Raw genomic sequence first — 15,989 nt, 5'->3', positions numbered from 1 at the left:
AACTCACACATTGAATCCCCATCAGTTGGTCCATTACTCCAAGAGTAATAAGCATTAGTTGCCGGCCTTCATGGCTGGAAGGTTACTCCTTTCTCCCCCATTGTATATAAAAGGAGGCCCATCTCCTTTGGGTTCAACACAGAATTTTGCTCTCAGATTAGAGTCAAGTCAGTCTCCTCTTATAATTTTCTTCCTGTGTGAGAGAGTGCTGCCATTGTCGGTTCGCCAAAGGTAACATAAGGTGCTTTTGCGTTAGCCGGTCTAAACAGTCGTAACCTGGGAGACAGAAGTGACGTACCTCCAACACTCACGGTGAGGTGAGTAATCTGTTTTAAGGACACTGTGGTATCACACAAGCTTTGGTTTGCTTCTTTCTACTAGTTTTATTTTATTATGAATTTCTGTAAATTCCAGCATGTTCTTATTCTGAAATTCAAAATGGTTGGTCAATATGAATTTATTTATTTGATTTAAGTACGCAATTTATACAACAAGCTTAAAACAGATTAGATATATTTTCTATAAAATTGATCGAATAGATTTATATAGACAATTAGATTAGCTTTGTATACTGCTACTACAAACTGTTGCAGAATTGCTCACAACTTCAATGATACAAAATATGAAAATGCATATTTAGAGATTCAATTAATTTATATGAATAAGTTACTGTTCCATTTTCTGTAAATTAATTACCAGTTCATGATTCTGCTTCTTTGCCTGCACATTGAAATATTTTCATACCTTTTTGCACTAATTCCTCTTATGAGTAAATTAATATATTTTTGTTTGCTAGTAAACAAATCCATGTGTGTCGTACAATGACTTATTGCATGCTACTATTTTAATTGTATGCACAACTTGCATAGTAGTTTGTTTCTTATTATCAGTGAATGAATATAAATTATTAATTCACACTGAATCTATAATTGAATTGCCCACTGGTTCTTCTGTTTTGCATGATAAATAAATAAATAAACCATCACCGTTCTTTATTGCATGGTATTTGTTTTATAAAATTTTAATACTGCTATGATTATTTTCTAGGCAACTAGTCTGCTGTTTTTCCCTGGGAATACTTGATCAGTATGTTGTTTTGTTCAAATTGAGATGCTCAATATGTACACATGTGTTTTAAATTCTAGATAATTTGCATGTTCTAATTTATTAATATATGTGTGTGATTTCCAGTCTCAATGCATGTTCATTATTTGGTTCTATTATCGTTTTCTAATCTAGGTAATTTTATGGGCATGCTTTTGGTTATAATTGTATAATATAATTTGCATGTTTATTATGTAATAATTATATATATAAAATTCATAACTATTTAATTTTAATTCAATGCTTAGAGTTATAGATTTATTTTGTAATTCTTGCCTATTCATATTTTAATTTAATTGTGGAGTTATAAATTTTAATTGTGTAACTTGTTTATACTTATGTACATGGTTAATTTATAAATTAAATTATGAATTCAATTTTGGAGTTTTAGTTTTATATGTAACTCTTGCATATTAATTTAATTTATTTACATGTTTATTGGGATTTAAATTCTATGTAACTCTAGCCTATTAATTTTGTAGTTTAAGGTTTTGGAGTTATCGAATTTTTATAACTGGTCTAGATTTATTTGCATAATTATTGTGTAATAATTTGATATGTATTATTCATGGCTATTAAGTTTTAAATTAATTGTGAAGTTATTTTTTTTTTAATTTAGTTGTGTAACTCATCTAGCATTTTCATTCATTGCTTAATTTTGTTATTAATTAGTTTGCTAAATAGTTTCAATTAATTTATTATATTTACATTTTGTTTAGATTGTTTGGTTTGTATTTTCTTGTGTTTTTCTGCTAACTTTCTTTACAGGAATACTTATGCGAAAGGGATTGGAAAAACAAATATAAAATCAAATGAATAGTATTTAAGATGTCAAAACAAAAATGTTTGAACTATTAACTTTTTTTGAATAGGAATAACTAAGCGTGGAAAAGATTTTGGACTATATAAAATCCTTATGGATTGGTTTACCACTACAAGAAAACACACATTTGGCGACTAAATTTTTAGTCGCCAAAAATCGAATTTTCACTTTCCCTGACTAAATATTTTCGTCGCCGGTTTTGTCGTGAATACACGGTCGCCAATACCTTTGGCGACTAAAAAATTTTTAGTCGGCAATATACATGTCTTCAGCGACCAAAAAATTTGTCGCCAATAGTCAATTCCATTTTTGGAAATTATACATCGCCAATAGTGAATTTTTTTATTTATTTATACATTTGCCGACTATTTTTTTTGTCGCCAATAGTCAATCTTTTGGCGACCACAGAGTTTAGTCGCCAAAAGCATATTTGAAAAAAAAAAAAATTACCTTCTGTGCCTGAGACCTCCCACGTTTCGAACCTGAGACCTCTAGGTTCCAAAGCTTTACAACACACTCCCCCCCTATACCACAAAACCATCACATGAATGTAATTGCAACATATATTATTTATACATTACTTTGACGGGTATTAATACAAAACTATATATATAAATATAATTATATATATTTAATTTATGTAAAAAATAATTTATTTAGAAAAAAAAAATTTAGATCACTTTTGGCGACTAAATCCATTATTTAGTCGCCAATTCTATAATTTTGGGCTACTAATTAATTTTCCGTCGCTAAAGAAATATGTTCCGCCTAAAAACTACCCCTTTTGGCGACTAAACCTTCTTTTAGTCGCCAAAAACGTCCCCTTTTGGCTACTAAAGTGAATGTTAGTCGCCAATTGACAGTTTTTAGCTACTAATTTTATTTTAGTAGCCAAAAAGCTTGACTTTCAGTGACCAAACTGTTTTTAGTCGGCAAAATACATAGAATCGGCGACCAAGCTATTTTTTAGTCGCCAAAAGCTATACTTTTGGCTACTAAATGTTTTTAGTCGCCAAAAACCTTAACCTTTGGCTACTAAAATTTTTTTAGTCGCTAAAACCCCTATATTCGGTGACTAAACTGACTTTTAGTCGCTAAAACCCTTATATTTGGCGACTAAAGTCTTTTAGTCGGCAAAAGTGACCAATTTTGGCAACTAATTCCATTTTAATCGCCAATTCTACTACTTTCAGCGACGAAAAATCCAGGTTTAGTCGCCAAATCTGCTTTTTGTTGTAGTGTACATTTGTTTAGTGAAGTAATTTTTTTCTTGGATTTAGTTGGTTTTTACCAATTGTGTAAAAGCAAGTTTTATTTGCTTGTATTATTAGAAGCATTTTATTTGCTTAATCATTGTCATAGCAATTTTTTTTACATTGCTTGTCATTTTGGTTAGCAATTTTTAAATTGCTTATAAATTTGGAACTTAGTTTGGTTTTCTGTAATAGAAACCAAAATGTTTAACCTTAGTTAAAAAGTATTTCTTATTTGTTCAGAAATGACAACTAAGACGGATTTGGTTTCAAACCTTTGGGGTTTGAGGAAGTCTTTAGGTTTAATTAGTTGTATTCCCAAAGTGTTGGAAAACCAAGTGTCACCTCCAGCCAGTAAAGAGTTAGGTATCGTGATGGCCAGTAACTGAGGTTACCTCCGGCCAATTCTTAAACAAATCAATAAATGCGAGCAGAAGTAATATTTAAGTGAGGGTACCAAAATAATCATCGGAGCTTCTATTTTTATTACAAAAATTATTGACCAAAAAGGACGATATTTACATATAATCATAAAAATGTTGTGTGTGTCTATTCTTCAGCCCCGCGTCTAAGACTTTCCAAAAGCTATTTTCGAATTGCATTGTTCTCTGAAAATTGGCAAACAACTATAACCACATGGCAGAGTGAGAAATATCATACCAAGAGTATAAGGAACACAAAATAACCATAGATAGTTATGTAACTGAAATATTTAAAATAACTCAGTCTGAACAAATAATCATTTAAGTAGAAAAACTGAGATAATGTAAATAAATAACCATAACCACGGTACCGAACAGAACAAAGCATAGGTCATAGGAGTGACAGTCAGAACTGAGGTACGGATTCAAGAGGTGGCTCGTACGGATTATAGAGGTGACTCCCACATAGTGTAGCACTTATCTCCGTACATCACTTTACTCCAAACAAAACAGAGGTCAATGGGTCCGTGACAATAGAGGGCCACAAAGTGACTAAACAGAAGCCAATGGTTATTTAAGTCCCCCAAGGCGTGGGACTCCCGTGGTAGTACTTACAAAACATAATTGTTTATAAGGTTATAGTCAAATATTCTTTAAAATCTAAACAAACATATTCATGGGTTTCACTTTAACAAATAGGGTTTAGAAAATAATCCACGTAATTGAAATATTAATATAACTTATAATAATTTATAAAACATAACTTGTATAAAACAAATATGGTAAGTCAAAACATACGTAAAATATATTATGGTAACTCAAGGTATAATATAACTCACATTAACCAAGGTATAATATAACTCACCTTAATTTTAATACTTTACTATTTCTTTCCACTATCAAAAACCCTTTCGACTTCCATTGTTTTCTTTTCCTTTCCTTCCTTCAGTCTTCTTTCTTTCCCTCCTTTCTCTCTTCTTTCTTTCTTTTTTTCCTTTCTTTCCCACATTCTGAGCACATTCTCCCCTTATATAGAAAGGCAGTCGTAGGCACCAAACCACGCGGCTGCCACGTGTCGCATTCCATAATACCCCATTAATTCAACCTTATCTCTAATCAATGGATAAACTTAACTTAGTTACTTATTTATACTTTGACTCTTAAATTCTTAATAATTATATTATTTTACAAAATTACACAAATAAATTATATATTTTTTTAACTGTAATTAAATAATATTAGTATCAATTTTAAAGAATAATTAAAATCTGGGTTGTTACACCAAGTTTGGAGAAAGTTTTTTGTTATAATATGATTATTTCCAAAGTATTTTGGTTTTAAGAAAAGAAATCAAATTTTAGCATTAGCTAAAATATTTTTGATTTTTATTAAGAAATAATAGGTTCAGTTTCGGAAATACCGGTTAACTTTTATGAGTGGTGTAATTCTGATAGCAAAGTTTATTTGCTTGGGAATTGGTTTGTTTTAACCTGATTTATCCTCTGGAAAACTTAATTCTAAAATTGTTTCCCATGGATTAGGAGTCAACATGTATTTGAAAGTTTTGTCAAAAAGGTTAACTGGATTTTAAGTGGGACCGATGTGACCCCTCCATTCTTCCTGGGAACATTCCTGACCATGTTCGATTCTAAGTTAAGTGGTGAGACTAGTTTTGAATTAAATTTCCAACTGTGAGATTTTCTAGAGCTAAGTTTAATTTCTAGAAACACAGAAAGTGAAATTCTGTTGTGATGTTTCAGAAATGGCTTCAAGAGGTGACAACAGAAATGTTGTTTCACCTAACAACCTTAAGCCTTGCAAGATTCTTAAAGGAAAATCTAGAGAGATCAAGTATGATTAAAGTAAATCATAAGATTGCATGAAAATATCTCTAAATTAATCAGAGGCAATTAGTATGGTATTCTTGTGTCATTTATAGCATATATGATTGCTATGTGACTTTACTTGAAAGCAAAAATGAGACAACCCATTAGGGTAGGTGAATATATTTTTGAATTTTTTTTAAAATTCCAAATATATTCTTAAATTGGTGGCTCCTAGTGAGTACAAGATCACTGATCACAGAGATAGAAAACTGGTGGTTCATAGGAGGTGTTAGACCACTGGCTACACAGTTATGAGATTGTGATTCCTAATAGTGAACAGATTACTGATCACATGTCAAGACATGATGGCTCCTAGTAGTGGAGAGGCAACTAATCATATATCAAGACATAATGATTCCTAGTATTGGAGAAAGTCTATTGATCCTATGTTAGGACGTCATGATTCTTAGTAGTAAAGTGACTACTGATCACAGGTTAAAACATTGTGATTCTTAGTAGTAAAAAGTTTACTGATCACATATTAAGAAATTAGTGATTCCTAGTGATAAAACTACTGGTCATGTTATGAAGTTCCGAATAGTAGACTATTGAACACTGGATCTATGTTTCCTAATAGTAAGACTATTGGCTTTAGAGATATAGATTGGACCAAGTATGTTTGGGTGCCTAAATCAATTGATGACATTCTAGGAATGTACTTACTGTGATATGATTTTGAGAGTTTCATAATCATTGTGACACAAGGAATTATTTAAAAACTCTGTATGAATTTTTGGAAAATGCCAAAAACCTTTATATAAATTCTACAAATGTGGGTGTGCCATGCAAAATGTGATAATACCTAAACCCAAGAGGGTTAGGATAAGTCTAAAAATCCATTGACTTTGTATTCAACGGTTATGCATGTAATAGCAGTACATATCGATTTCTTGTGTATAAGTCTCTTATTCCAGATATACACAAGAATACTATCATGGAATCAAGAAATGTATTTTTGTTTGAAAATGTATTTCCTTGTCATCTCCAAGAAGGGATTCAGAGTTCCATGAAAGAGGTTGAAGGTGACAATGATCACATAGCTGATCAAATAGATGATCGCATAGATGATCAAGTTAAGGAAGTAGATGAGCTAAGAAGGAATAAAAGGGCTAGGACCGCAAAGTCCTTTGGTCCGGACTTCTTGACTTATATGTTAAAGGAAGAACCTCAAACTTTTCATGAAGTTGTGACTTCATTTGAAAGTCCTTTGTGGAAAGAAGCAATTAAGAGTGAGATTGACTCCATCTTACAGAATCATACTTGGGAGTTGGTTGATCTACCCCCAAGCAGAAAGGCCTTGGGGAGCAAGTGGATCTTTAGAAGAAAAATGAAAGTAGATGGATCAATTGATAAGTATAAAGCTAGGCTAGTTATCAAATGATACAAGCAGCAAGAAGGTCTGGATTACTTTGATATGTATTCACCTATGACAAGTGTTAGACTTATTTATTTTGATGATTTATTTAATTATGTTTTAATTTATTTAGAAGAGAAAAATAGAATCAAAATTTATTTTGATGATTTATTTAATTATATTTTAATTTATTTGAAAAATAAAATGAGAATCCAAAATTTATTTTGATGATTTATTTAATTATGTTTTAATTTATTTGAAAGAAAAAAATAGAATCAAAATTTATTTTGTCATATTATTTCTCACCTAAACTTTTATCCTAAATATTATTTGAATGTATTTAATATTTGTTTAAATCAGGAGCTCATTTCAGCCCAAAAACAATGCCCAAACCAGAGGTTCAAACAGCCTAAAACAGAGGTTCAAACATCCCAGCACAACAGCAGTTCAAAAGGTTCAAGTGGAAGATATTCAAATTTGTAATGATGGAGTGGAAGATATTCAAATTTGTAATGATAGAGTGGAAGATATTCAAATGAATACAACGGCTATAAACGGCTATAAATTCAAATGAATACAACGGCTATAAACAGCTATAAATTCAAATGAATACAACGGCTATAAACAGTTATAAGTTTCATTATATATACCAAAGCCTCTAATGTAAACAAATTACAAAAAAATCAGAAAATATTCTTTGATCTATAATCACTTACATCTGTTCTCTGAAAAAATTCTCTGAGAAGTGTTATTCAATTTTTGTTTACATCCTCTCTCAGAAATTATACACTGAGCCTTATAGCATTAAGTTCATCTTTTCTGTGTGAGATTTACAGAAAAATCAAAGCTTCATTTTATATATTTATCTTTGAGAGATAATTCTTGTAGCTTTCTGTGAAAGCAAAAATACCTTCTTTTCAATCTTGTAAGAGTGTAGTACACTCAGTATTTTTGACTTAGAAAGTCTATGTAAAATTCGTGGAGGATTGCTCCATTTGTAAAGAGGTTGCTAGCACCCCCGTGAAGCAAGAGCATAGTGGAAAATCTCAAGTGAAGCTTGAGGAGTGGACGTAGGCCGAGTTGAAACTGAACCACTATAAATTTGTTTGCTTCTCTCTCCCTTATCTCTTTATTTTATTTAAATTACTGTAGCTATATTTCACATTTTCACTGTGTTAAAATCATTAACTGACATAGTTTTTAGAACACTTGTTTTAATTATTTTTATTTCATTAACTATATTTATCTATTGTGCTAGTCATAATTTTTATTAGGGTATTATTAATTTTTAATTGTAAAAACCTAATTCACCTCCCTCTTAGGTTGTCTTTTGAGTAACAACAAGGATTACATCCATTCGTGTGGTGATTGCGGTAGCAGCTTTACGTGGTTTGGAGATACATCAGATGGATGTAAAGACAACTTTCTTAAATGGAGATTTGAATAAAGAAATCTATATGGAGCAACCCAAGGGATTTTATGCTCCAAGACAAAATAAGAAAGTCTGTAAGCTTATCAAGTCATTGTATGGTTTAAAGCAAGCTCCTAAACAATAGCATGAGAAGTTTGACAACATTATGTTGTCAAATGGATTTAGCATCAATGAGTGTGACAAGTGCGTATATGTTAAAGACATTGACAGAGGTTATGTCATTTTGTGTCTATACATTGATGGCATACTCATTGTTGGCAATAATGATGAAATGATTAGAACTACTAAGAGATTGTTAAACTCCAAGTGTCATGACCCAAACCCGCCCCTATGGATTAAGGTCATAACCGGCCAGTAATCGAGGGATTACCTACGGCCTCAAACCAAAACAAAGATATTCCATCAGAGTTAAGGGGCCAAACGGAAGCAAGCTTAAAAATTTTGTCCAATGAGCTATGCTTACATGGCATGTCAAAATATTTCACATATACTTAATAACAACTCACACCACACATCAGTAGTTAACATCTTCTATACCCAGGATCATTCAAACACATAATCAGCTAACTCAAAAGCCTATACACATAAACGGTCTATCATGACCAATAGAAGTAGCAAAAGATCGTAACAAAGCCTCTTGCGTGAGGCACCCGGGCTGACTTCACAAAACTTGGGTTCCTTCTTAAATTCCACTAAGGCTAGGGTTGAATGTCCCTTTGCTCACCTGCATATATATAAATGAGAGTGAGCTAACGCCCAGTGAATAATATCAAAATAAAGAGTTTAATGAATGAGATTCGTTCATAAATGAATCATACTTATAATGTACATATTTGAACCACTATTCTCATTCACACCAGATTTACAAATCTCAACGAAGCAAAACAACCTTAGGTCCAACACATCATGTCCATATGCAAAATGACCTCAGGTCCAATTCTTATATAAAACAATACGACCTCACGTCCATCTATACGAAACGACATTTGGTCCAACCAACTCTCTATTCAAAACGACCTTTGGTCCAATTCGAACACATCAAACGGCCTCGGGCCCAATTCAAACATATCAGGCGTATCAAATAGCCTTGGGCCCATTCTCTTTATATTCATATCCGTGCCTATTTCATATTCATGATCATGATCCCTTTCATTCAAACGGCCTTTGGCCCATCACGGTATTTCAACATATCAAATGACATATTCAAACGGCCTTTGGCCCATCTTTGCATTCATGTCTAACGGCCTTTGGCCCAATCATTCACGTCTGACAGCCTTTGGCCCAATTCAAATATATCAAACGTATCAAACGGCCTTATACAAATTAGGCATATAGAATACTCATTCATATTTCAAATCAACAAATCCATGGAGCTCATACAGAAGTAGCATTTGGTAAGTGACATACTTGAAAATATCTTTACTAAGATATTACTCACAGTGTTTTGCTGGTGGATTGCCCTTGAGCTCGACCCTACACATTACATAACACATATGGGTCACAAACGATTCAATCCGTTCTTAACTTGTGCATTCCTTTTAGGCTTCTTTATTATCTTCTTAATCCATTTACAATGTTCAACACATGCTTAAGAGTGCTCAGAAATGGAAGAGAACGGAAAATAAAACACAAAACATCTTTATAAATTTTCTGAAATAGGGCTCCCCGCTCGAGCGCAGGTTTCCCCACTCGAGCGGACCCTCTTTGGTCTGCAAAAATACTGGTTGCCTCATTTTTACGCTCGAGCGTGAATTCAGACGCTCGAGCTGAAAGTTACACTACATGGCTCCCCGCTCGAGCGTGAATGTCCCCGCTCGAGCGGACATCAATGTCTACAAAAATTCTGGGAGCTCGCATTTCATGCTCGAGCGGACATGCCAAATTCTGGGTTTTCCAGAACTATTCTTGAGGCTCAAATTTGATATTCAAAGGCTTTAAAGCTCGAATTAAGGTACAAAAAATAGGGAAACACATGATATATCATGAGTATACAAGCAATATGAGGCCAATTGCTTAAAATCATGGTCACATTCTCAAATTATTCAACATTTCTTTTGTGTAATCAAAACTCATGCATTCAAACCTTATATAAGCTCCATACCTTTAATAATCAAACATGCATGTCAATTTTTGACTTCATTTCTATTTCAAATGGTATAAATGGTGTTTATTCTCATGAAACTCAACAAAACCATGCTTGCATGTATGATCCAACTCTCAATCTTTTATAATTGACATGCTACATGTTAGATTATGCAAATTCATGGCAATTCATAGCAATTCTATGCATGCATGTGCATATAAACTTCAATCTCATCAAAATCAACACAACTTGTGTTCTTAATTACCATTTAATCTTGAATTCACAAAATCACAAGCTCAAACTCATGAATTTACTCACCTAGGAGCTTTAATCTTCACAAATTCTAGTTAAATCTTAAGTGTAGCTTTCCAAATTCACAAACTTGAACCAAAATGCATAATTCCTACTCTTCTTTCTCTAGAACCGGCCCTCTCTCTCTTTCTCTCTAGAGAAATCTCAGCCAAATGAGAGAAAGTGAGTTCAAAACAATAACATAAGGCTATATAGGCCTTTATATAAGATGGCCTAATCAAATTTGATTAGAGCTAAGTAATGGTGCTTAATTAATCGTTCTGAATTTAATTATTTTGATCTAAATCAATTTTCAATTAAATTTCACCATAGGCTCTAAAAATTATGCTAATCACAATGGCATAGTCGATTTCGGTTTCTGTGGCCGATAAGGCCTTCAATTTAAATTTTAAACAGATAATCAAACAGATTTTCCTACGGTGAACAGATAGAAATTCAAAACCACATATATTCACATAAATGGCGCTCAAAATCATGTCAAACACATAATCACAATCATAATCAAGATTAATTAGCATGACACGAACCAGGGTTATCACACCAAGTTTGACATGAAAGGTATGGGCCTTACAGATGTTATTCTGGGTATTAAGATTACCGGAACATCTAGTGGTATTGTACTTTCTCAGTCTCACTATGTTGAGAAAATACTTGAGAAATTTGATAAATTAGATACAAGTGTGTCTAGGACACTAATAGACTTAAGTCTACATTTAACCAAGAACAATGGTGAGAGTGTTTCTCAGCTAGAGTATTCTCGATTCGTTAGAAGTTTGATGTATCTGATGAGTTGTACAAGGCTGGATATAGCCTACTCTATTAGTAGGCTTAGTAAATACATGAGTAATTTGAATACTACTTATTGAAGGAGCATTATGCAGGTGTTAGGTTATCTACGCTACACTCAGAGTTATGGGCTGCATTATACTAGATACCCAGCGGTACTAGAAGGGTATGGTGATGCTAATTGGATATTTGATATAAAAGACTCCAAATCCACTAGTGGTTATGTGTTTGCCCTCGAAGTGGCAGCCGTGTCTTGGAAATCTTCCAAGCAAACGTGTATATTGAGATCAACGATGGGATCTAAGTTTATTGCTTTGGATAAAGCAACTGAAGAAACTGAATGGCTTTGCCAGTTCGTTGAGGATATTCCACGTTGGCCAAAACCTGTGCTTGTTATCTATATTCATTATGATAGCCAATCGGCGATTGGACGGGCATAGAGTCATATGTATAATGGAAAGTCTAGACATATCAGTCGTAGACATAATTCCATACGACAACTACTCTATAATGGAGTTGTCTCTCTAGACTATGTAAAGTCTAAAGACAACATTGCGAATCCGCCAACCAGAGGGTTAACTTGAGCGTTAGTAGAAACATCGTCAAGATGAATGGGGTTAAAGCCTTTAGTAATGTTACCGGAACAGAAAACCCAACCAAGTTGACTGGAGATCCCAAAATCTAAGTTCAAAGGGACAACCTAATTTTGTGTAACAGGTGAGCCACTAAAGAGGTAAATCTTCTTGCCCATTCCATTGTACAGTGATATCCTGTGGGGATGGAAGGCTAAGCTAATGCTTTTAATAACCTAAGTGATATGGATAATCAACCGTGGTATAATGAGATACCTTAGTGGGGCCGTTTCTTTAAGAATTGGTAAGGCCGAATTCTTTAAATACACTCACTGAACCAGACTAGTGTTCCAGGGCCATACCAGACATACAAGTGAGAACAAGAACAATGATAAGACTAACTCCTGTGTGAGGTCTATTGTCTCGGTTTACACAAACCGTAGAACAGTTCCAGACATTACGTTCACTGGTCAGCCAGTAAATATGACAGGCTTTCACTACGAAAAGGTCAAGGCCTACAACTACCTTTTCCGATGCAAGGTTAGTCTATGTGCTTTCTCTCCGAATCTTTGTTGTAAACATTGTCCGTTTTCTTTATTCGGTTAATTTTTATTCATGTGGTGGATTGTTGAAAAACATGAGTTTTTGGTAACTTTAATGTGACATTAAAGTAGGCCCCAACCATTGATTGAGGTGGGATTAAATGGGTTTAGATTCTTTGTAATAAGATCTTTACACCATAAAAAGAATGACCAAAAACCATTGAGAATTGAATGAGAAATTGTCTCATAAAGATGGCCTCGTGAATGAGGTTTTGGAAATTATGTATAACTACCAATCCCACATTGATTGTAAAGGAAAGCTTTGATGGGTATTTAAGCCTCAAGATTTTGATAAGGGTATAAGCCTTTTGGGGCATCTAAATTTTCCAAAGGAAGGGAATAATGGATGTTTCAAAGATAGGCTTGAGCCAAGACTATGGTCCAAGTTGGTTATAGCATAATTACCACAAGCGCGCGCGCCGCCCGCCCTCTTGCCCGGACTAGCCGAGTCCATGGCCCGTGGCTTGTGGGTAGTGGATTGTGGACCTTGGGCCTTGGGCTTAGGCTTGAGGCTTATGGGTTTGGGCTGGGCTAGATTGGTAGTTCACCAACCTAATCTTTTTGGGCCAGGTTTGCTGCAGATATGTGTGTTATAGTGTGTGTAACTCACACATTGAATTCCCATCAGTTGGTCTATTACTCTAGGAGTAATGGGCATTAGTTGTCAGCCTTCATAGTTTGAAGGTTACTCCTCTCTCCCCCATTGTATATAAAAGGAGGCTCATCTCCTTTGTGTTCAACACAGAATTTTGCTCTCAGATTAGAGTCAAGTCAATCTCCTCCTATAATTTTCTTCCTGCGCGAGAGAGTGCTGCCATTGTCGGTTCGCCAAAGTTAATAGAAGGTGCTTCTGCATTAGTCGGTCTAAACCATTGTATCTTAGGAGACAGAAGTCGCTGTACCTCCAGCACCTACGGTGAAACGGCTAATCTGTTTTAAGGACACTATGGTATCACACAGGTTTCGGTTTGCTTCCTTCTACTAGTTTTATTTTATTACGAATTTCTGTAAATTCCAGTATGTTCTTGTTCTGAAATTCAAAGTGGTTAGTTAATATGAATTTATTTATTTGATTTAAGTACCCAATTTATACAACATCCACATCATGCATCCTTTAGCATACAGTCCAACCCCAATATCATTGACACCTGATATTGCTGTTATGCAACAATGCCATTTGTCAAAATTTCCCCATAAACACACCCCATATTATCACACACATAACACATCACAGCAAACTCCACTCACTACTACAAAAATAGTTAAAGATCACACTTTGACTAAAAAAAAGATCTCACTTTTATTGGAAGTGTGATAAAAAAAATTAGATTGATATTTTTATCACACTTAATTTGATTGAGTGCGATAATATTTATTTTTTATGTCACTTTTCAATTAAGTGTGATTATATATATATATTTTTTTAATCACACCTTCTAATTAAAGTGTGATTATATATACACTACTACTTTTTAATCACACTTTTTAAACAAATGTGATTATATATATATATTTTAATCACACATTCTAATTAAAGTGTGATTATTTATATATTTTTTAATCACACCTTCTAATTAAAGTGTGATTATATATACACTACTACTTTTTAATCACACTTTTTAAATAGGTGTGATTATATATATATTTTTTAACCACACATTCTAATTAAAGTGTGATTATTTATATATTTTTTAATCACACCTTCTAATTAAAGTGTGATTATATATGCACTACTACTTTTTAATCACACTTTTTAAATAAGTGTGAATATATATATATTTTTTAATCAAACATTTTAATTAAAGTGTGATTATATATACATTACTACTTTTTAATCACACTCCCTAAATAGGTGTGATTATATAAAATATTTCAATTTGATTTTTATATAAAATATACAATTCCCAACTCCGCACCTCTATTCTACCCATGAATGAAAGAGACGACTCACTACTAGAAAAGGAGGCTTTAGACACGGAACTTTTTCACCAATTTTTTCATCTTTCTATCTCTCTGTCTCTCTCTCTCTCACCCATCACTCTTCTCTGTCTGTCTGTCTGTCTCTCTCTTTCTCTCTGTGTCTCTGTTTCTCTTATTTTTCTCTCTCTTACTCATCACTCTTCTCTGTCTGTCTGTCTGTCTCTCTCTCTCTCTCTCTCTCTCTCTCTCTCTCTCTCTCTCTCTTTCTCTCTGTGTCTCTCGTCCATCTCTCTTCTGTCTATCTCTCTCGTCTCTCTTCTCTCTCTGTCTCTCTTCTCTTTATCTCTCTCGCTCATCTCTCTCTGTCTCTCTCTCGTTTATCTATTTTCGCTCTTTTTTTTCTCTCTCTCTTTGTCTATATCTTTTCATCTATTTTTTCATCTTCCTCTCTCTCTTCTCTTTTTCTCTCTCACTCATCACTTTTTTCTTTCTGTCTATCTGTCTCTCTTTCTCTCTGTGTCTCTCACCCATCTACCTCTTCTCTCATCTCTTTTCTCTCTCTGTCTCTTTCGTTCATCTCTCTTCTCTCTATCTCTCTCATCTCTCTCTGTCTCTCTCGTTCATCTCTCTTCTCTCTCTGTCTCTCTCTATCTCTCTCGCCCATCTCTCTTCTCTCTCTATCTTTTTTCTGTCTCTCACTCTCTATCTCTTTCTTTTTTTCTCTCTCTCTCTCTCCCACTGTGTTTGCGTTGCTCACTCTCTCCCTCCCGTCTTCTCTATTTACTGAGCTCCCTCTCGATTTATCGATCCACTACAAGAAAATGCACTTTTAGCAACCACTTTGTCTCTCTCTCACTCATCACTCTGTCCCTGTTTCTCTCTCTCTCTCTCTCTCTCTCTCTCTCTCTCTCTTCTATCTGTCTCTCACTCATCTCTCTCTCTCACCACCCATCTCTTCTACCACCTTCACCACTACTGCAAACGTTATTCCACTACCACCACTACTTCCACTATCGCCACTTCATCTCTACGACTACCATTACTATTACTATCGCCACCACTCCACTACCACCACTACCACTACTGCCACTACTACTACCATTACCTCTCCTTCAACCCTGCCACTCCATCTACACTATCGCTACCACAACTTCACCACTAATATCTTTCGCCATCACTGCCACCACCACCATCATCTCTTATCCACCACCTCCATCACTAATGTCGCTCCCTTTCCTCTACCACAAAAAAATAGTTCATGATTTTTAGTAACCAAAAAAAATAGGCCATAGAAAAATATTTTTCATTGACCACAGAAAATTAACTTTATTTTAGTGAAAAATATATTTCATTAAAATATTACCCCTACTTCTACCAAATAAAAAATAATAATAATATTTTTGTAATTAAAATAAAAATGAATTTTTTTTCATTAACTAC

The sequence above is a fragment of the Camellia sinensis genome, chromosome 14 (assembly GCF_055761805.1).
Source record: "Camellia sinensis isolate YWXY chromosome 14, ASM5576180v1, whole genome shotgun sequence".
In the NCBI taxonomy this organism is placed as follows: Eukaryota; Viridiplantae; Streptophyta; class Magnoliopsida; order Ericales; family Theaceae; genus Camellia; species Camellia sinensis.
Note: the sequence above shows the minus strand (reverse complement) of the source record.